General features: G+C 55.9%; 1 protein-coding gene across 2 annotated transcripts in view; it reads left to right on the forward strand.

Moving 5' to 3' along the window:
* The window catches only part of LOC111823484 (immunoglobulin lambda-1 light chain-like), a 350,281-nt gene that overhangs the window by 23,555 nt on the left and 303,901 nt on the right, over positions 1-22,825 (forward strand). The window lies entirely within an intron of this gene.

The following is a 22,825-nucleotide window of genomic DNA, read 5'->3' on the forward strand; positions in this document are numbered from 1 at the left end:
TCAGCCCTCTTCCTGTTCTCCTGGCTGGTGCACTGGGCCCTGTGACCAGCCCTGGTCTGTGGCCTGAGGAGGAGGCTGGCTGTCGCTGTCATGTGACTTCATAAACCCGCTGCCACAAGGAGCTGCCAGCCCGGGGGCAGCTGAGGGGGCATCTGCCCTCCACTCCTGCAGGACCAGCTCACCCCGGACCCGATTGCAAAAATGTGACTGAGGGCCCTGGCCGGTTGGGCTCAGTGGGTAGCGCCTCAGCCTCCAGACTGAAGGGTCCGGATTTGATTCTGATCAAGTCACTTGCCCGGGTTCAATGCTCCTTCCCCAGTAGGGGGCGTGCAGGAGGCAGTCGCTCAATATGCTCTCTCATCATTGATGTTTCAATCTCTCTCTCCCTCTCCCTTCCTCTCTGAAATCAGTAAAAACATATTTTTAAAGAAGGAAGAGGGCAAGGGGCCCAGAGGCTTCTCACAGCATCTTCAAAATGTCTGGGAATCTCTATAAATTCCCCCTCGTTATGTCAGGAACCCGGGAAGTTAAAAGCCTGAAGGAGAAAAGAGAATCTACCGACACCAACCCTGAGGCGGCTCAGAGGAGGGGGTTCTGGGCGGATGTATCTAGGACAGCGATCCCACAGTCCATGGAGGAGCAGCACACGCTTCTTAGTCCAAAGGGAGGAAGAGACACCCAGGATTCAATAGACTCTGTGGACACAGCCCGAGGGCAATTACAGAACCAAAAGCAAAACAGGGGAAACAGGGGGGAAGCTCCCTGCAGGGATTCAGAAGGAGGAAATACCTGGTTGGTTTGTTTGTTTGAAGAGGCATCATTCCTTGTGTAGTTCCCGCCACCATGACTATTCCCCAGGCCCTCTCCTTGGAGCCTCTGCCTTGCCTGCCCCTTCCTCAGGGGAGGACTGGCCCTGAGGCCCCGCACTCAACCTCTGACCCCTCACACCCTATGATGCATATCCTTCTGCTTCCATCCCCAAAAGTGCTCCCCCAGGTCACAGTGAGGTCATTGTTTAGTGTCCCCCCCTCACAGGCCCTGGTCCCGGTGGTGCTGTCACTGTCCCTTCCCCTTCTGTGTCCAGGGAGCTGGGGTCACAGTGAGTCTCAGTCAGACAATCAGAATCCAGACTCTCCTATGGACAGAAAACAGACGAGTGGGAAATATTATGTTCAATTTCCCTATCAATGAGGATGCCAGTTACTAGGTAAAGCTGGACCGAAAAGCATGTGCAGAAACGCAATATGGATAATCTACTGGACAAAAGGGAAGGACATTGATTGAGAGAATAGTATTTGTGTGCTGGAAAGAGAGTGATTAATTTCTGACAAGGGAGGAATCCCATAAAAAAAATAAAACTGTGACCTGAAATTTAGGAACCTCGCCTCCTAGGGCTGGTCGCTGCTCTGGACCTGATCCTGGGAGGAAAGTTCCATAAGTGACACCAGCTCAGCTCTGACTATGAACAGCCAGGGAGACGGGCCCAGACTCCCAGGAGGAGGCGGAGGGGAACATAGAGTGTCCTGAGGGGATGAGGAGGCCACCTCAGGGTGCACCTGGACGCCCTGAGCCAGGGGGTCAGTGCACAGAGCCGGGGGGCAGGCAGGACCTGTCCCTCATGGGCTCAGTCAGCAGGGGACACAGTGGTGCATCCAGGCCTGGGCACCAGGGGGCGCTCAGGGGCTGCTGCTGAAGGCCTGGGCTCATCAGAGCTGCAACCTGTTCCCTGGCCCTGCCTGGTGCCCTGTGCTCAGGGCTCACAGCTGTGACTTGCCACCCCCTGGGCCCCACACAGCCCCTCCCCCGCCCTCACCCTGCCATCCTCAGGCACAGGGACCCGACCCAGGGCTCAGGGAGGGATCAAACCGGGGGTCCTCATTTGCATGAGTGGGCCCTCCCTCCCACAGACTATGAAGAAGGGAAGGGAGAGGTGTGGGGAGCTCGGATTCAGCTGTGGGGCCTCAGGAGGCAGGACTCAGGGATGACCTCCACCATGGCCTGGGCCCCTCTCCTCCTCACCCTCCTGGCTCACTGCACAGGTGACTGGATAAGGGGCAGGGGAAGGGGCATTGGGAAGACACATGAGCCCTGCTTCGTCCTTTTGTCTCTACACCCAGACTCACCATCTCTGTGTCTCCCCCTCTTGCAGGATCCTGGGCCCAGTCTGTGCTGACTCAGCCATCCTCAGTGTCGGGGTCCCCGGGTCAGAAGGTTACCATCTCTTGCCAGGGAAGCAGCTCCAACATTGGGGGTGGTAACTATGTGAACTGGTACCAGCAGCTCCCAGGAAAGGCCCCCAAACTCATCATCTATGATGATAGCGATAGAGAATCAGGGGTCCCTGACCGATTCTCTGGCTCCAAGTCTGCAAACTCAGGCACCCTGACCATCACGGGGCTGCAGGCTGAGGACGAGGCCGACTATTACTGCGAGTCATGGGACGATAGTATCAGCGGTCCCACAGTGCTCCAGGCCTGTGGGGAAGTGAGACAAAAACCCCTCTGGTCTGCGAGGGGGTGAGCTCTCCAGCAGCTGCCTGTTCAGCTCAGCCTGTGACCTGTGGCTTCTGCTTATTCCCTCGCTGACGCCCTGGACCCAGCTTCATCCGGGACCCTGCCTGGGGGTGAAGGGTCCTCCCTCCCCTCCGGCCTCCATGTCACTCAGAGCAGCGCTTTCCCAGGCTCAGGGTCCTGGAGGAAGGGAAGGCCTCTCCCCACCTGTGGGGCCCATTCCCTCCCCCTGGGCTGCAGTCACTGGGCCTGAGAGGCTGAGATGAGTGACAGCTGGTTGGCCCCGCCCCTGCCTCGGGCTCTGCACTGTGTGCTGTGCTGGAAGGACCCCTGGCCCTGTTCCATTCCATCAGGATTTACTTCCTTTAAGCCATGCGACTGGTTTCCATTTGCTCTGTGATTTTAAGCACAAAAATCGGCAATTCACAGCTGTCACTATAGCAGATTGGGGGGTGCCATGGTGGGTGCTGAAGGGGGTGGTCCCAGTGGGTGAAGGGGTCCAGGAGGAGACACTTCTGGCTGTGACTACCTGGCTCTGGGAGTGTGGACAGCATGGGGACCCGGCAGGGGGCGCTGTCACACTGTGTCTGTGAAAGCAGCTGAGAGACTGGATCTTAACTGTTCTCAGCACAAGAAATAGCAGAACTTGTAGCCACGTCTGATGGCTGAGGTCAAGGAGACGTATTCTGGGATGGTTCTGCAGTTTACACCTCACAGAGTCCTTATGTTGTTACCTGACACTAATTAATGTCAATTACATCAAAATAAAAAATAAAATAATAATGAATCTGAATCTTCTTCCCACAGAAAAACCAGCAGGTGGAAGTCTGTAGTAGCTTTATTACCTCCCTCGCCCACCCAGACTGAGAGCAGCCAGGAGTCGGTGCCTGGAGGTGTGTGACAGCTGTGAGTGTAGGGATGTCCTCCAATAAGTGGTTGGGATGATTTAAAAAGGCCATGTGGCCTGGCCGGCGTGGCTCAGTGGTTGAGCATTGACCTATGAACCAGGAGGTCACGGTTCAAATCCTGCTCAGGCAGGACACATGTCCAGGTTGTGACCTCCATTCCCAGTGGGGGTTGTGCAAGAGGCAGCCAATCCATGATTCTCTCTCATCATTGATCTTTGTATCTCCCTCTCCCTCTCCCTTCCTCTCTGAAATCAATAAACATATATCTAAAAAAAGAAAAAAGGCTGGTTTGGAGCTTTTTAATATGTAGATCTTAAAGGACATGAAGCACCCTTCTTCCTGCTGGTCAGGTTCCTCCTACCTCAGACCCGCCCCCCATCTCCTGTGAATGATTTAATTCCTTCCAGCCTCCAGTGGTTTCAGTGAAAACTGCCTGAATCTGTGGCCCAAAGGTTGGGAGGCCCATTGTCCGTGTGACCATCGGAAGCTGGGTCTCTGCTTCCTCACTTGGCCCCCAGGCTGGTCACCCGGAGACATGAAGCTGCGGGTCTGCTGGTGACAAGGCCTCTCCAGGGCCTGTGGCAGGTGCTTCTCCTCCGGGGACGGACGGAAACTCCTAGAACCTCCTTGTGGGGGTCACTGCATAGTGACTCGGGATTTCCAAACGGCAGGACCCGATCACCGTGATTTTAAGCACAAAAATTGGCAATTCACAACTCTCACACTATAACCTATTCCCCACCCTGCCCAGCCCTGGGGAAGGGCCCCTTTCTCCTCCGGGCCCTGGGTCCCCGGGAAGGAGGCCTCCCGCCACCAGGAGTGAATCCCACACAAGACAGAACCCGAGTCCCGCACAGAAGGAGACCCGCCCCCACGGGGCTGTCCCTGCTCTGGCCCTGACTGAGCCCTGTACCTGAGTAGAGGTACAGCTCCCCACGCATGAATGAGATGTAAAGTGATGTTAGAAAATTTGTACTCAGCCGAAACCGGTTTGGCTCAGTGGATAGAGCGTCGGCCTGTGGACTGAAGGTTCCAGGTTCGATTCCGGTCAAGGGCATGTACCTGGGTTGCGGGCACATCCCCCGTAGGAGATGTGCAGGAGGCAGCTGATCGATGTTTCTCTCTCATCGATGTTTCTAACTCTCTATCTCTCTCCCTTCCTCTCTGTAAAAAATCAATAAAATATATTAAAAAAAAAAGAAAAAAGAAAATGTGTACTCACACCTTTCACCCCAGAGCAGAAGGCACTGCATTTCCAATGCTTTTCCATCAACACTTCTACCCACCATTCTCATCAATATGCACCATCCTTGAATTTTACAATCAGCCTTATTGTGACTTTTACATATAATAACATACATGCATTTGAAAAATTTATTGATTTTAGAGAGTAAGGGGGAGAAAGAGAAATATCGATATAAGAGAGAATCATGGATCGGCTGCCTCCTGTATACCCCCTACTGGGGAAGGATTCCTGAAACCTGGGCATGTGCCCTGACTGGGCATCGAACCCTGACTCCTGAAAAATAGGTTGATGCTCAACCACTGAGCCACACCGGCTGGGCCAGACATGCATGTGAAGGTGGCTGAGTGCTGACTAATATATAAAGTTAATAAATGAAGCCCTAGCACAGCATTTAGAAACTTTAACCACATTTTTGCTCAGCGCGTCCTGCATGTCCCCCTTTCTTCTCAGATAAATGCCAAGGTCTGACTGTGCCTTGAGAACAGATCCCAGGAGTGACCACAGCCCACGGCTCATGGAGAACGATGGTGTCAGGAGGAGGAAATATGGACAGAAAATAACAGTGACCCCTGACCCCGGACGAGGACAGCCCACGAGGGCTTCCTCCCCACCCTGCCCAGCCCTGGGGAAGGGCCCCTTTCTCCTCGGGGCCCTGGGTCCCCGGGAAGGAGGCCTCCTGCCACCAGGAGTGAATCCCACAAAAGACAGAACCGAGTCCCGCACAGAAGGGGACGCGCCCCCACGGGGCTGTCCCTGCTCTGGCCCTGACCTGAGCCCTGACCCTGGTCTAAGAATTGGTGTAGGAGCCATCACTTGAGTCCTGACCACGAACCAGCCCCGGGAGCTGTGGTCAGACTCCCCCTGAGGACGCCGAGTAGAGACTGAAGGTGCCCGAGGTGAGGGGAGGCCATAGAGGGGACCCCTGGCCTGACCCTGGGGCAGGGGCAGTGGACAGAGCAGGGGGAAGGCAGAGGTGTCCTCTCATGGGTTCTGGCCCCCATGTCACTCAATGGTGTGTCTGGGCCTGGACACTAGAGGGCGCTGGGGGTTTGCTCCTGAGGGATCTGGGTGCTCAGAGCTGGGACCAGCCCCTGACAAAGCCCAGGACCCTCTGCTCAGGGCTGTCAGCTGTGACTTCCCCAAACCTGGGCCCCACAGAGCCCCACGCCCGCCCACACCAATGGCCATCCTCAGGCAGAGGGCCCTGCCCAGGGCCCAGGGAGGGATAGATGGGGTCTCATTTGCATAACAGGACCCTCCCTCCTGCAGACTATGAAGAGGGGAAGGGAGAGGTGTGGGGAGCTCTGCTTCAGCTGTGGGGCCTCAGGAGCAGGACTCAGGGATGACCTCCACCATGGCCTGGGCCCCTCTCCTCTTCACCCTCCTGGCTCACTGCACAGGTGACTGGATGAGGGGACCGGGAAGGGGCCTTGGGAAGACACATGGGCCCTGCTTCCTCCTCTGGTCTCTAGACCCAGACTCACCATCTCTGTGTCTCCCCCTCTTGCAGGATCCTGGGCCCAGTCTGTGCTGACTCAGCCATCCTCAGTGTCGGGGTCCCCGGGCGAGAGGGTCACCATCTCCTGCACTGGAAGCAGCTCCAACATTGGGAGTTACCATGTGTCTTGGCACCAGCAGCTCCCAGGAAAGGCCCCCAAACTCCTCATCTATGGTACTAGCAACCGACCCTCAGGGGTCCCTGACCGATTCTCTGGCTCCAAGTCTGGAAACTCAGGCACCCTGACCATCACGGGGCTGCAGGCTGAGGACGAGGCCGATTATTACTGCTCAGCATGGGACAATAGTATCAGTGGTCCCACAGTGCTGCAGGCCTGTGGGGAAGTGAGACAAAAACCCCTCTGGTCTGCGAGGGGGTGAGCTCTCCAGCAGCTGCCTGTTCAGCTCAGTCTGTGACCTGTGGCTTCTGCTTATTCCCTCGCTGACGCCCTGGGCCCAGCTTTATCCGGGGACCCTGCCTGGGGGTGAAGGGTCCTCCCTCCCCTCCGGCCTCCATGTCACTCAGAGCAGCGCTTTCCCAGGCTCAGGGTCCTGGAGGAAGGGAAGGCCTCTCCCCACCCTCGGGCCCCCATCCCCTCCCCCTGGGCTGCACTCACTGGGCCTGTGAGGCTGAGATGAGTGACAGCTGGTTGGCCCCGCCCCTGCCTGGGGCTCAGCACTGTGTGCTGTGCTGGAAGGACCCCTGGCCCTGTTCCATTCCATCAGGATTTACTCCCTTTAAACCGTGTGACTGGTTTCCATTTTCTCTGTGATTTTAAGCACAAAAATCGACAATTCACAGCTGTCACTATAGCACATTGGGGGGTGCCATGGTGGGCGCTGAAGGGGGAGGTCCAAGTGGGTGAAGGGGTCCAGGAGGAGACACTTCTGGCTGTGACTACCTGGCTCTGGGAGGGTGGACAGCATGGGGACCTGGCAGGGGGCGCTGTCACACTGTGTCTGTGAAAGCAGCTGAGAGACTGGATCTTAACTGTTCTCAGCACAAGAAATAGCAGAACTTGTAGCCACGTCTGATGGCTGAGGTCAAGGAGACGTATTCTGGGATGGTTCTGCAGTTTACACCTCACAGCGTCCTTATGTCGTACACCTGACACTAATTAATGTCAATTACATCAAAATAAAAAATAAAATAATAGTGAATCTGAATCTTCTGTCCACAAAAAAACCAGCAGGTGGAAGTCTGTAAGTAGCTTTATTACCCCCACTCGCCCACCCAGACTGAGAGCAGCCAGGAGTCGGTGCCTGGAGGTGTGTGACAGCTGTGAGTGTAGGGATGTCCTCCAATAAGTGGTTGGGATGGTTTAAAAAGGCGACATGTCCCAGCCGTCATGGCTCAGTGGTTGAGCATTGACCTTGAACCAGGAGGTCACAGTTCAAATCCTGGTCAGGCAGGACACATGTCCAGGTTGTGGTCTCCATTCCCAGTGGGGGTTGTACAAGAGGCAGCCAATCCATGATTCTCTCATCATTGATCTTTGTATCTCCCTCTCCCTCTCCCATCCACTCTGTAATCAATAAACATATATCTTAAAAAAGAAGAAAGGCTGGTTGGAGGTTTTTAATACATAGATCTTAAAGGACATGAAGCACCCTTCTTCCTGCTGGTTAGGGTTCCTCCTACCTCAGACCCCGCCCCCCCCATCTCCTGTGAATGATTTAATCCCCCTCCAGCCCCCAGTGGTTTCAGGGAAAACTGCCTGAATCTGTGGCCCAAAGGTTGGGAGGCCCATTGTCCGTGTGACCATCGGAAGCTGGGTCTCTGCTTCCTCACTTGGCCCCCAGGCTGGTCACCCCGAGACGTGAAGCTGCGGGTCTGCTGGTGACAAGGCCTCTCCAGGGCCTGTGGCAGGTACTTCTCCTCCGGGGACGGATGGAGGCTCCTCGTGCGGGTCACTGGGCAGCCACTATGGATTTCCAACCGGCAGGACCAGACCACAGGGCACAGCTTCCAACTCAACACTTAAATGTAAAGTGATGTTAGAAAACGTCAATTCACACCTTTTCAGCCCAGAGCAGAAGGCACTGCGTTTCCAATGCTTTTCCATCAATTCCTCTAACAACAATTTCCACCAATATGCATCATTGTAGAATTTTTAAATCAGTCTCATTTTGACTTTCACATATAAAACATACATGCATTTCAAGCTGGCTGAGTGGTGACTAATATATAAAGTTATTAAATGAAGCCCTAGCACAGCAATTAGAAACTTTAACCACATTTTTGCTCAGCACGTCCTGCATGTTCCCCTTTTTCTCAGATAAATGCAAACGTCTGACTGTGCGTTGAGAACAGATCCCAGGAGTGACCACAGCCCACGGCTCATGGAGAGCGACGGTGTCAGGAGGAGGAAATATGGACAGAAAATAACAGTGACCCTGACCCCGGACGAGGACAGCCCATGAGGGCTTCCTCCCCCCCTGCCCAGCCCTGGGGAAGGGCCCCTTTCTCCTCGAGGCCCTGGGTCCACGGGAAGGAGGCCTCCCGCCACCAGGAGTGAATCCCCCACAATACAGAACCGAGTCCCCCACAGAAGGGGACGCGCCCCCACGGGGCTGTGTCTGCTCTGGCCCTGACCTGAGCCCTGACCCTGGTCTAAGAGTTGGTGCAGGAGCCGCCCCTTGAGTCCTGACCACGGACCAGCCCAGGGAGCTGTGGTCAGACTCCCCCTGAGGACGCCGAGTAGAGACTGAAGGTGCCCTGAGGTGAGGGGAGGCCATAGAGGGGACCCTGGCCTGGCCCTAGGGCAGGGGCAGTGGACAGAGCAGTGGGAAGGCAGAGGTGGCCTCCATGGGTTCTGGCCCCATGTCACTCAATGGTGTGTCTGGGCCTGGACACAAGAGGGCGCTGGGGGTTTCCTCTTGAGGATCTGGGTGCTCAGAGCTGGGACCAGCCCCTGACAAGCCCAGGACCATCAGCTCAGGGCTGTCAGCTATGACTTCCCCAAACCTGGGCCCACACAGCCCCTCCCCCGCCCACACCAATGGCCATCCTCAGGCAGAGGGCCCTGCCCAGGGCCCAGGGAGGGATCAGATAGATGGGGTCTCATTTGCATAACAGGACCCTCCCTCCTGCAGACTATGAAGAGGGGAAGGGAGAGGTGTGGGGAGCTCTGCTTCAGCTGTGGGGCCTCAGGAGGCAGGACTCAGGGATGACCTCCACCATGGCCTGGGCCCCTCTCCTCCTCACCCTCCTGGCTCACTGCACAGGTGACTGGATAAGGGGACAGGGAAGGGGCCTTGGGAAGACACATGGCCCTGCTTCCTCCTCTTGTCTCTTGACCCAGACTCACCATCTCTGTGTCTCCCCCTCTTGCAGGATCCTGGGCCCAGTCTGTGCTGACTCAGCCATCCTCAGTGTCGGGGTCCCCGGGTCAGAAGGTCACCATCTCCTGCACTGGAAGCAGCACCAACATTGGGAGTTACCATGTGTATTGGTACCAACAGCTCCCAGGAAAGGTGCCCAAATGCATCATCTATTATAGTAGCAGTAGACCCTCAGGGGTCCCTGACCGATTCTCTGGCTCCAGGTCTGGCAACTCATGCACCCTGACCATCACGGGGCTGCAGGCTGAGGACGAGGCTGATTATTACTGCTTAGCATGGGACGAAAGTCTCAAAGCTCCCACAGTGCTGCAGGCCTGTGGGGAAGTGAGACAAAAACCCCTCTGGTCTGTGAGGGGGTGAGCTCTCCAGCAGCTGCTGCTCGACCTATGAAGCAGGAGGTCACGGTTTGATTCCATGTCAGGGCACAGGCCCGGGTTGGGGTGGGCAGGAGGCAGCCGATTAATGATTGTCTCTCACCATTGATGTTTCTCCCTCTCCCTCTCCCTTCCTCTCTGACATTAATAAAAATATATTGAAGAAGGTGATGAGAGAAAACTCTAGATTGAGTGAGAACAGATTTCAGTAGAAGAAGAATCTGACGATGTGAACCCAAAGCCTTCCCTCAGGTCAATCACGATGTGAACCCAAAGCCTTCCCTCAGGTCAATGGGATTGTGAACAGGACACGGTAATGACAGCTCAGCGACACCCGGCTCTGTCCGTCCGTGGAACCTCCCAGTGACAGAGCCTGAATGTGTCACGGAAAAGGTCACTGAGGACCTCCTGTTCCCACATGAAGTGTGAGCACCTCCTGGAGGGGGGCGGAGCTGCTGGCCTCAGGCCTTGACCGAGGGGAGCCTGTGAGCCTCAGGCAAAGGGCGTGAGCTGTGTCACATGGGTGTCAGCCTAGCCGCCTGGGCAGCTCTGCATTCCTCATGCCCAGGGTGATATTTTAGGGGGTGGCCCTTTTATGGTATTTGTAGTTGAAGTTCTCACTTTTTCATGCTTTGGTCTGATATTGTTTATTTATCAGTTTTGTTTTTTTGTTGTTGTTTTATCTCCTTCGTCTTCTTGAAGAGGGTGACTCTGAATTCTTGGTCAGAATATTCATGCTCCTCCATTTCCTGGGTCCCTGAGGGCCCTTTATTGGAGCCAGAGGCTGCTGTCCTAGGTGCTGATCCCTCATCACCCGCAGCCCTGTTGGCATTTATGATTTGAAGGAGCAGCTGCCTTGGCTGCCTTTATGCCCAGGAGCCGAGAGGTCATGTGGCTCTGTGACTTTTCTGGGCTGATGGGATCGCCTCTCTAATCTCGGTCAGCAGGGTCCCTGCAGAAACAGGATGGGCCACTGACCCCGGATCAGAGGGGCTGCCCTGAGGCCGACAGGGGGCTGCTGGGGCCTCAGCCAGCTGGTCCGGGTATCCACGGGCTCTGCAATCTCCAGAGCAGCCTGCTCTGCTCTGTCCAGGTCCAGGGCGGAGAGGGCACCAGCCTCAACCAGGTCTCTAGGGAGGTGGTCACGGGAACACGGTGGCCAGCGAGAATCATGGCCAGCGCAGGGACAGTGGGTGAGGGTGGTGTTCGCCACGGGAAGGGCCGCAGACTGAGCCACACCCACCTCTCATCCCAGGGGAGGGCACCCAGGCCACCAGGGTGGTGAGCATCTGCCCCCCCAGGGCCCAGCCACACCTGCCTCGCCCACCTCACAGCACCATGTGCCCCTGCCTACCATGTGCCTTTATTTTTCGCTCTTCCTTTAAGTCTCTTTCACCCACAATCACTTATGGGCATCTGAAGGTGGCTGAGTGGTGACTAATATATAAAGTTATTAAATGAAGCCCTAGCACAGCAATTAGAAACTTTAACCACAGTTTTGCTCAGCACGTCCTGCATGTTTCCCTTTTCCTCTGAGATAAATGCCAACGTCTGACTGTGCGTTGAGAACAGACCCCAGGAGTGACCACAGCCCACGGCTCATGGAGAACGATGGTGTCAGGAGGAGGAAATATGGACAGAAAATAACAGTGACCCTGACCCTGGACGAGGACAGCCCACGAGGGCTTCCTCCCCCCCCCCCCCAACCCCCGGGGAAGGGCCCCTTTCTCCTCGGGGCCCTGGGTCCCCGGGAAGGAGGCCTCCCACCACCAGGAGTGAGTCCCACACAAGACAGAACCGAGTCCCGCACAGAAGGGGACGCGCCCCCACGGGCTGTGCCTGCTCTGGCCCTGACCTGAGCCCTGACCCTGGTCTAGGAGTTGGTGCAGGAGCCGCCACTTGAGTCCTGACCACGGACCAGCCCCGGGAGCTGTGGTCAGACTCCCCCTGAGGACGCCGAGTGGAGACTGAAGGTGCCCTGAGGTGAGGGGAGGCCATAGAGGGGACCCTGGCCTGGCACTAGGGAAGGGCAGAGGACAGAGCAGTGAAAAGGCAGAGGTGGCCTCTCATGGGTTCTGGCCCCCATGTCACTCAATGGTGTGTCTGGGCCTGGACACTAGAGGGCGCTGGGGGTTTGCTCCTGAGGATCTGGGTGCTCAGAGCTGGGACCAGCCCCTGACAAAGCCCAGGACCCTCTGCTCAGGGCTGTCAGCTGTGACTTCCCCAAACCTGGGCCCACACAGCCCCTCCCCCGCCCACATCAATGGCCATCCTCAGGCAGAGGGCCCTGCCCAGGGCCCAGGGAGGGAACACATAGATGGGGTCTCATTTGCATAACAGGACCCTCCCTCCTGCAGACTATGAAGAGGGGAAGGGAGAGGTGTGGGGAGCTCTGCTTCAGCTGTGGGGCCTCAGGAGCAGGACTCAGGGATGACCTCCACCATGGCCTGGGCCCCTCTCCTCCTCACCCTCCTGGCTCACTGCACAGGTGACTGGATGAGGGGACGGGGAAGGGGCCTTGGGGAGACACACGGGCCCTGCTTCCTCCTCTTGTCTCTAGACCCAGACTCACCATCTCTGTGTCTCCCCCTCTTGCAGGATCCTGGGCCCAGTCTGTGCTGACTCAGCCATCCTCAGTGTCGGGGTCCCTGGGCGAGAGGGTCACCATCTCCTGCACTGGAAGCAGCACCAACGTTGGGCGTGGTGACTATGTGTCCTGGTACCAGCAGCTCCCAGGAAAGGCCCCCAAACTCCTCATCTATGATAGTAGCAAACGACCCACAGGGATTCCGGACAGATTCTCTGGCTCCAGGTCTGGCAGCTCAGCCTCCCTGACCGTCACGGGGCTGCAGGCTGAGGACGAGGCCGACTATTACTGCCAGTCATACGACAGCAGTATCGATGGTCGCACAGTGCTCCAGGCCTGTGGGGAAGTGAGACAAAAACCCCTCTGGTCTGCAAGGGGGTGAGCTCTCCAGCAGCTGCCTGCTCGGTTCAGCCTGTGACCTGTGTCTTCTGCTTATTCCCTTGCTGATACCCTGGGCCCAGCTTTATCCGGGGACCCTGTCTGGGAGTGAAGGGGCCTCCCTCCCCTCCGGCCTCCATGTCACTCAGCACAGCGCTTTCCCAGGCTCAGGGTCCTGGGGGAAGGAAAGGCCTGTCCCACCCTCGGGGCCGTTCCCTCCCCCTGGGCTGCCCTCAATGGGCCTGTAAGGCTGAGATGAGTGACAGCTGGCTGGGCCCCGCCCCTGCCTGGGGCTCAGCACTGTGTGATGTGCTGGAAGGACCCCTGGCCCTGTTCCATCCCATCAGGATTTACTCCCTTTAAGCCGTTTGTCTGGTTTCCATTTGCTCTGTGATTTTAAGCACAAAAATCGGCAATTCACAGCTGTCACTATAGCAGATTGGGGGGTGCCATGGTGGGCACTGAAGGGGGTGGTCCCAGTGGGTGAAGGGTCCAGGAGGAGACACTTCCAGCTGTGACTACCTGGCTCTGGGAGTGTGGACAGCATGGGGACCCGGCAGGGGGCGCTGTCACACTGTGTCTGTGAAAGCAGCCGAAAGACTGGATCTTAACTGTTCTTAGCACAAGAAATAGCAAAACTTGTAGCCACGTCTGATGGCTGAGGTCAAGGAGACGGAGACGTATTCTGGGATGGTTCTGCAGTTTACACCTCACAGAGTCATTATGTCGTACCCCTGACACTAATTAATGCCAATTACAACTCAGTTAAAAATAAATTACAATAAATCTGAATCTTCTGTTTCCCCAAAAGCAGCACGTGGAAGTCTATAGCAGCTTTATTAACCCCCTAGATCCGTGCTCCGCAAACCTCGGCTCTCGAGCCACATGAGGCTCTTTGGCCCCTTGATTGTGGCCACGAAGTTTCAATCTCACTGTACCTATATGCCCACACGTGGTATTTTGTGGAAGAGCCACAATCAAGGGGCAGCAGTTTGCCGACCACTGTCCTAGATCACTGTTCCTCAACCTTGGCTGCACATTAGAATCACCTGGGAATCTTGTTAAAATCCTGATTTCTGGGCGTCATCATTAGTAACAACGAAACAGAATTTCTGGAGGATGAGGCCCAGAAATCAGGATTTTAACAAGATAAATTGCCCATCAGCTCATCCTGACCTGGAACCTCTGTACTGACATGTTACTTAGGACATATGTGTCCACATCTAGCATGATTGTCCTGTTATTTTTAGTTTTCTATCATTTCCAGGAGCATTTGTCGCTGTGATAACAGCTTTAAAACCAACCAGATAGGTTACATCTTGTTAAATGTTTTAGAGAAATTTGGATGAAAATGAATTGGAACCATTTGATCTGCTGACCCGTGACAGGGCCTGTGAAACTGTGCCTTTCCCATTCTGTGAAGTTGTCCCTCAGCATTTTCTTTCTTTCTATTTTTTAAATATTTTATTGATTTTTTACAGAGAGGAAGGGAGAGGGACAGAGAGCTAGAAACATCGATGAGAGAGAAACATCAATCAGCTGCCTCCCACGCATTCCCCAAGGGGTATGTGCTCGCAACCAAGGCACACACCCCAGCCTGGAATTGAACCCAGGACCCCCGAGTCCGCAGGCCAACGCTCTATCCACTGAGCCAAACAGGCCAGGGCAGCATTTTCTATTTTATAAGAACATTGGTCTTGTACTTATTCCATCGTTGATGCAGCCACACTTGTGTCTTCCAAGGAAAGTAAGCATGTTATCTATCTATCTATATAAAAGGCTAATATGCAAAGTGTCCCCTCGGGAGTTCGACTGGGAGACCTGAGTTCAATTGCTCGCTATGACATGAGCTGACCACCAGAGGGCGGTTCGGAACATGAAGGGGGAGCAGTGGTGAGGTGCTGAGAGAGTGAGGGAAGGAGGAGGTGGAGAGGTGGGGAACCTGATCCGCCCTGATCACCAGCAAGGCCTAGGGACCCTACTGGTGCATGAATTTCGTGCACTGGTCCTCTAGTCTTTAAATTAAGGTTAGAAATCCTGGTGTTTTTTATTTTTGCACATGTGACCAGCAGGTGGCACTGTGGGACTGCCCTGAGGTCATGCAAGCTGCTCAGTGAGGACCATTTACTGACAGGAGCCCCATGGCCATGCTCTGTGCTCCCTGAAGGGAAAGCAGCAGCCGCGTCCTCTGAGCAGGGACTCTTGTGTGGTCTCAGCAGGTGCTTCCTCCCAGGGCCCCCAGGGGTGAGCCCACCTCCATGCTTCTCAGTCTGGGGTGTGAGCTGAGCTCCAGCCCCAGGGCCCAGGGAGGGGCTGGGCAGTCCCTGGAGGGACTCTCATTTGCATGGCAGCCCCTCCTCTGGCAGAGGGTGGGGGAGAAAAGGAGGCCTGGGCAGCCCAGCCCCACTGTGGGCTCAGGGCTGTGAGCACCATGGCCTGGACTCCTCTGCTCCTCGCGCTCCTCTCTCACTGCACAGGTAGGGACAGGCCTGGGACCAGGCTTCTTCCCTTCCTGCTCAGGCTCCTGGGAAACGTCCCCTGGTCCCTGCCCATCACTGACAAGTGTCTGTGTCTGCAGGGTCCCTCTCGCAGCCTGTGCTGACTCAGCCGCCCTCTCTCTCTGCATCTCCGGGAGCCACAGCCAGACTCACCTGCACCCTGAGCAGTGACATCAGTGTTGGTGGTAAATATATATACTGGTACCAGCAGAAGCCAGGGAGCCCTCCCCGGTTTCTCCTGTACTTCTCCTCAAGTACAAATTTGGGCTCCGGGGTGCCCAACCGCTTCTCTGGATCCAAAGACGCCTCGGCCAATGCGGGGCTCCTGCTCATCTCGGGGCTGCAGCCTGAGGACGAGGCCGACTATTACTGTGCGATCGGGCACAGTAGTGGTCCCCACAGTGACACACACAGATGGGCAAGTGGGACAAAAACCCTCGGATGCGTACTTTACACGCTTCTGACACATATAGAGGCCGTTAATAATCCTACTGATAATCATGAGAGATCGTAGGCCCTGGGCATTCTGGTTGAAAATGGTGCCAAACTAGATTTCTTTTCATTTTTACACACGGTGCCCTGGAGACTCTAACAGGTTAAAGCAAATGTTCGTGTAAATGTTACCAAATATTAACAAGTTTCTACAACTAAGGCTTTGTAGGCCAGAAGGTGAGACCTGGAGAGGGGAGTGAGAGGACATAGACGTGAATATGTACTTTTTCAGGACAGAGAGCAACCCAAGCCTCTCCCAGCCTCCAGGGGGCACTGTTGGCCTCCACACAAGAAAAGGAACTAAGAGGCTAACCCTGATGCCAGGGCTCTCCGCCAGGAGTGAGGGCACCAGACACTCTGCTAGAGCCAGGGCCCAGCGGTGGCCTCTGAGCGGCCTGCCTTCACCCCCAGATGTTGTCACTGGGTCCCCCTATACCAGGCCCCGCGCCCGGCCGCTGGCGCTCACGCAGCCTTTAGATTTTGCTGTTCTTTGCTTTTGTTTTACTTCATAGAGTCACGGAAGCTGCCCACGTGGGTCTCAGAATTCCGCTGGCCCAGTCCAATGGGCGTGAACCTTTTCTTATGAAATAAAAGCAGAGGTTTCTAAATGCTGTTGTTTTTGTTTGTTTGTTTGTTTGTTTTTTACAGAACTTTGCACCACTTTTTGGCTTAGAAACTCTATGTCCTTGCTGTTTGAGACCATGTTGAAACAGACCATTAATAAAAAATTTAAATTTCCTAGAGCCTTAGAAGGTGAGGAGAATAAATGTGGTTCAATTTTATTTTATTTTTTTCAAAATATATTTTATTGATTTCAGAGAGAAAGGGAGAAGGAGAGATAGAAGCATCAGTGATGAGAGAGAATCATGGACCGGCTGCCTCCTGCACGCCTCTCACTGGGGATCAAGCCCGCAAACCGGGCCTGTGCCCTGACCGATAATTGAACTGTGACCCCCTGGTTCAGAGGTCAACACTCAACCACTGAGCCGCACCGCGGGGCAACGGCCTCTTCTGCGGTGCCGTACAGAACCCACACGCACAGGTATTCACCCAAATCACTTAACTGTGTTCACACAAGAACATCCACGTAACGTTTATAGCTTCTTATTTGTTTGTTAAAACTTAAACGCAACAGACATGTCCTCTACCCGGTGAAGGAATAAACCAGCAGTGCGCATCTCTACCATCGAAAGTGACTCGGCGATTAATGGGGGAACATGAGACTCCTGTTTCTGAGTGACTGGAGCCCATCTGCAAAGGCTGGAGCTGAGGGAGGAGGGAGGGGGGAGGGGGGCGGGGCCCTGAGCCCCTGCTCCCGCCTGGGGCTGCCTGTTCCCTGCATCCCCAGGAGGTGCCCTGCTCCCCCTTCCTCTTTCCTGCGCCCTCCCCCTCCCTCTTGCAGGCTCCATGGGTGGCCCTGGGCTGAAGCCCCTCACCCTACACTCTCATTTTCTCAGCTGGAGCCCTGGGTGGGTCCAAGGAGGGGCTTACACGCCTCCCTAAGGGAGAGCTGTGCATAGAGGGGGGGCGTATAAGAAGGTGAGGGCTCCGGCCTGGCTGGGGGGCTCAGGAATCAGGGTCGGGGGCCTGTCCACCATGGATGGGGCTCCCCTCCTCCCCGCCCTCCTGGCTCTCGGTAGAGGTGGTGCCTGAGGGGGGCCTGGGGGGGCTCCTGTTTGTCACCGGGAGCAGGACCTCTCCCCCGTCCCTGGGTCAGGGGTCTATGCGGATCTCTGTGTTGTCCTTTCTGCCGGGTCCTGGGCAGAGGCTGTGCTGACGCAGCCCCGTGCTGGGCGGGCCTGGGGGCAGAAGGCCACCGTCTCCTGAAGCCACGGCAGCGGCAGCCTTGGGGGGACTGTGTGCTGGTACCAGCAGCCGCGGGCCCTGTGCCCACCCCCCGGCCCGTGAAATAAGCAAAGGCCCTGTGTGTGCCCATCAGTTCTCTGGCTCCATCCAGGGTGCCTCTAATTCAACGCCGCCTACCTGGCCGCCTCTGGGTGCAGCCGGTGCGCAGCCAATGGCTCCTGTCGGTCTGATGGGGGCTGGGAAATGGGGCTCCATCCTGGGGTGGCAGGAAAGCAGCCCGGGACCCCCATATGAGAGGACAAGAGTGAGGGGTGAGGTTTACTGTAGAAGCAAAACCGCAGGACCGTCCTGGCTCCGCTTGGGCGTGTCGGCACCATCTGTCCCCGGAGGAGTCCAGCCGGCCCGCCCCTAAGCCCAGGACACAGGCTGCATCCATAGATTCCGGGCCAGTGGTCGAGCCCACGTCACAGCTGCATCCACGTCCGCCCCTGCGCCCACCTGGCAGCTCCGTCGTGTTCCCGGAGGCTCTCCACTGGCGCCTGTGCCCAGGCCCGGGTGGGGAACCCCGCCTGTGGTCTGCGAAGCTGCCTGCGACCCCCTGAACAAGTGAGGGGCACATGTTCCCGGGTGAGAGAGAGCTCCGTTGTTAGGGTCTGGTTATATTACCTCGGGCTGGAGAAGGGCTGGGCATTTTTTTTAAAAACTTATCTTTATTGTTGGAAGTATTACAGATGCCCCTTACCATTCCCCCACTGTGAGCACTTTTCCAAACCAACCATTCACCACCCAGTCCTCCCCAAGTTGGAGCTGGGTCCTCCCCCTCAGCACCCCATTTGCTAGTTCTTCTGGAGCTCTGTCTCCCATGGCCAATCGGATCCTTTCCCCAGGAGAGACTGACAGGCCTCCGTGGTCACCACCTTGGCTCTTACAGCACAAACCTCCGCCAGGGCTCTCCTGGCTTCCATTGGTCATGTGCCCACAGCAGAGGAATGTCCCCTCTCTCCTTTTATCCCTCCCCACTGGGCTGCAGACACCAGCTGGGCTCTCAGGGCATGGACCAGGGGCAGTGTGACCCTCCACCAGCAGGGGGCGCTGTGAGAAGGCCATGGGGTGGCTGCTCAGCAGGATATTTCACTCAGAGGCAACTGGGCCTGAGGACTGGGCCCTGTACTTCCCCCTGGAGACTCAGCAGCTGTGTCCTCTCTGGCTGGCAGTGCCCCCTGAGCAGGGACCCTCGTGTGGTCTCAGCTGGTGCTTCCTCCCAGGGCCCCCCAAGGGGTGAGCCCACCTCCATGCCCCTCAGTCTGGGGTGTGAGCTGAGCTCCAGCCCCAGGGCCCAGGGAGGGGCTGGGAAGTCCCTGGAGGGACCCCATTTGCATGGCAGCCCCTCCTCTGGCAGAGGGTGGGGGAGAAAAGGAGGCCTGGGCAGCCCAGCCCCACTGTGGGCTCAGGGCTGTGAGCACCATGGCCTGGACTCCTCTGCTCCTCGCGCTCCTCTCTCACTGCACAGGTAGGGACAGGCCTGGGACCAGGCTTCTTCCCTTCCTGCTCAGTCTCCTGGGAAAGGTTCCCTGGTCCCTGCCCATCACTGACAGTGTCTGTGTCGGCAGGTTCCCTCTCCCAGCAGCCGGTGCCTACTCAGCCGCCCTCCCTCTCTGCATCTCCGGGAGCCACAGCCAGACTCACCTGCACCCTGAGCAGTGACGTCAGTGTTGGTGGTAAAAACATATACTGGTACCAGCAGAAGCCAGGGAGCCCTCCCCGGTTTATCTTGAGATATAAATCAGACTCAAGTAAGGACCAGGGCTCCGGGGTCCCCAGCCGCTTCTCTGGATCCAAAGACGCCTCGGCCAATGCGGGGCTCCTGCTCATCTCGGGGCTGCAGCCTGAGGACGAGGCCGACTATTACTGTGCTGTATATTATAGCAGTGGGGGCAGCTACAGTTACCCACAGTGTCTCAGATGACAAGGAAGTGAGACAAAAACCTTTGGGCCCCGAGGTGGTGGCTCTGAGCCTCCCTTCAGCGAGGAGCATCTGTGGGGGCCTCTGTCACTGGGCTCCTCTGCAGGGACCTGTGTCCCCGGGAGGAGGGAGGTCACACTCGATGTAGCAGCAGCACAGGTGTCCCAGGGGCACATGCGGTGGTCGCAGAGCCCAGCCCACCCCCCGTGTCGGGGGAAATTCTAAGAAGAAGGAATATCATTATGTTGCTGCAGCTCATCTTCATTGGAGTCTGGACAGATTGAAGCCACCCCCCAGAATCCTCTTCGTCCTCTATGGCGACCTAAGGTGCCACTGAAATAAGCAATAACTTCATCATTATCCTGAGGACTAACACCTACTGAGAGCTGACTGTGTGCTCGCTGTACGTCAGAGCTTCCCTCTCAGCACAGCCCTATTTCATAGGCATTATCATGAGCGCATGTATTGCTGGGGAAACCGAGTGAATATTTTCATTAAAACATTTTTAAAATATATTTTCACTGCTTTCAGAAAGGAAGGGAAAGAAGAGAGAGATAGAAACACCAATGAAGAGAGGCAACCATTGATCAGCTGCCCCTTGACCGCCCCACACTGAGGATCCAGCCCGCAACCCGGGCCTGTGCTCTGACCAGGAACCCAACCCTGACCTCCTGGTTCACAGGTCGACGCTCAACCACTGAGCCACACTGGCCGGGCTCAGTGAATATTTTAAAATAATTTTAAACTTTCACTCACGTTCTTTTCTAATGTTTATCTTGTTTTCTCCTCAAGAAAACTTCCCTCCTGACCCCTCTGGTCCCCGAGGTGTGAGGATTTCTCTTCCCGACAGCAGGTCTCTGACACCAGCTGATGTCCCACAGCAGCACTCAGTCCTCACACCATCTGCCCAGAGACGGTGTCAGACCCACAGTTAAAGGGCCAGTCGCCCTGACTGCCCGCAGGTCAGGTGCCGCTCACAGGAGGGAGGTCCCAGGTTTCACACAACTTCTTGGCTATAAATCAAAGTTTGCCAGGAAAACTCCCGTGATTGCAATTACGTTGCTGAATTAATTTGCTAACAGACCTGAGCCCTTCCTCCCTTCAAGTGAATGGGGGCAGGTGTGAGGCCTCCAAGCTTCTAATCCTCCCCGGTCTCTCCAGTGGCCCGACCTCACCCAGGAGCCCACCCAGCGTCCCCTCATCAGCAAAAGGCCGCCCGTCCCCCAGGGAGTGACAAGGGTTCAGGAGCCTGTGCCGGGGCCAGGGGCCGAGACCAGCGTATGTTTCCTATCAGCTCACATCCTGTGTCTGCAACTGCACATGGTCACCCAGACAGCCATGCTCCCCACAGATTAATGTCATGTGTGTGAACCCTGTGTCACCACTGACCCCTCATGTCTGATATGTTAGTGTCCACCCTGGTCATGGACACAACCTTCTCCTTCTCTGATCAAACCCACAGAAGGTTGGTCACAACCAGCACCGACTCTCAGGAACACCCTCCCCCCCCTCTTCCCTCCTCTGCTGCTGCCTCCCTCACCTCCTCCTCTCCCTTGGGCTCCTCAGGTCCTAGGTCAGGGTTCATCCTCACGTGGGGGTTTCAGGGAAAAGTGACAAGTTCCTGCTGCAGTTCCGTCCCCCAGGCCTCCGTCTCTAGGGAGGGTGAGAAGCTCACTGTGCATTAGCTTTGCAACAGCCTCATGGAGAGTGAGACCCAATTATTATGTTATTTACGTGCACTTTGACCTTTCCCACAAGAGGACCCGGGACTGAAACACCACAGTCATCACTGCAGTGTGTCAGGGTGACAGCAGCTGGGAAGGAGCCCTCACACATGTGCACAGTGACCTGAAGCTGTGTGACCTGTGACCAGCAGAGGGCGTTGGGGGACTTCTCTGTGGGCCTCACATTGCAGCTTAGGGAGGACCATTCACTCAGAGGCTGAGCCCTGTGGCACCTGCAGGGGACTCAGCAGCTGTCTCCTCTCAGGCCTGGCAGCGCCCCCTGAGCAGGTCCCTGTGTGTGGTCTCAGGAGGTGCTTCCTCCCAGGGCCCCCCAAGGGGTGAGCCCACCTCCGTGCCCCTCAGTCTGGGGTGTGAGCTGAGCTCCAGCCCCAGGGCCCAGGGAGGGGCTGGGCAGTCCCTGGAGGGACCCCCATTTGCATGGCAGCCCCTCCTCTGGCAGAGGGTGGGGGAGAAAAGGAGGCCTGGGCAGCCCAGCCCCACTGTGGACTCAGGGCTGTGAGCACCATGGCCTGGATTCCTCTGCTCCTCGCGCTCCTCTCTCACTGCACAGGTAGGGACAGGCCTGGGACCAGGCTCCTTCCCTTCCTGCTCAGTCTCCTGGGAAACGTCCCCTGGTCCCTGCCCATCACTGACAAGTGTGTGTGTCTGCAGGGTCCCTCTCCCAGCCTGTGCTGACTCAGCCGCCCTCCCTCTCTGCATCTCCTGGAGCCACAGCCACACTCACCTGCACCCTGAGCAGTGACTTCAGTGTTGACAGCTATACCATATACTGGTACCAGCAGAAGCCAGGGAGCCGTCCCCGGTACCTCCTCTACTATAAATCAGACTACAGTAAGGACCATGGCTCCGGGGTCCCCAGCCGCTACTCTGGATCCAAAGACGCCTCGGCCAATGCGGGGCTCCTGACCATCTCGGGGCTGCAGCCTGTGGACGAGGCTGACTATCACTGTATGGTTGTAGAAAATACTGATTTCCACAGTGACACACACAGATGGGGAAGTGGAACAAAAACCTCGGCCTCCCCACGGGCCTCATGACGGATGCCCATTGTAAGATGAGCTGTTCATGTACAAGCCGTACTTGGCAGCACCTTCCTGTGCAGAATGGGTCTACTCTTCATCTTCCTCTCCATGTTCCTGACGTCTCAGTGTTCTCTGTGAAACTACCTGTATTTTATGCATGTTTGTGGATTAATTCCATAATTATGTTTTCTAGTTTTTTTCTAAGGATATTGGTCCATTCATTTAGTTTTCTCTAATATTTCTAATTTCTATTTTTCTAAGAAAATCTGCATTTTATCTATTTTTCAATCAAGGTCCATATTTATATATTTGCATTTTAAACTTTTCTCTCACGTCTTTTTACTTGTATATCATTGAATTATTCATTTTCATGTAAAAATTGCAAGTGGTTGTTCTATTCTGTCATTGAAAAACATGGTATCAATGTGCCCAATTAGATTACAGTTTTTCTATT

This window comes from Myotis lucifugus, unplaced genomic scaffold (assembly GCF_000147115.1).
Source record: "Myotis lucifugus unplaced genomic scaffold, Myoluc2.0 scaffold_509, whole genome shotgun sequence".
Taxonomy (NCBI): domain Eukaryota; kingdom Metazoa; phylum Chordata; class Mammalia; order Chiroptera; family Vespertilionidae; genus Myotis; species Myotis lucifugus.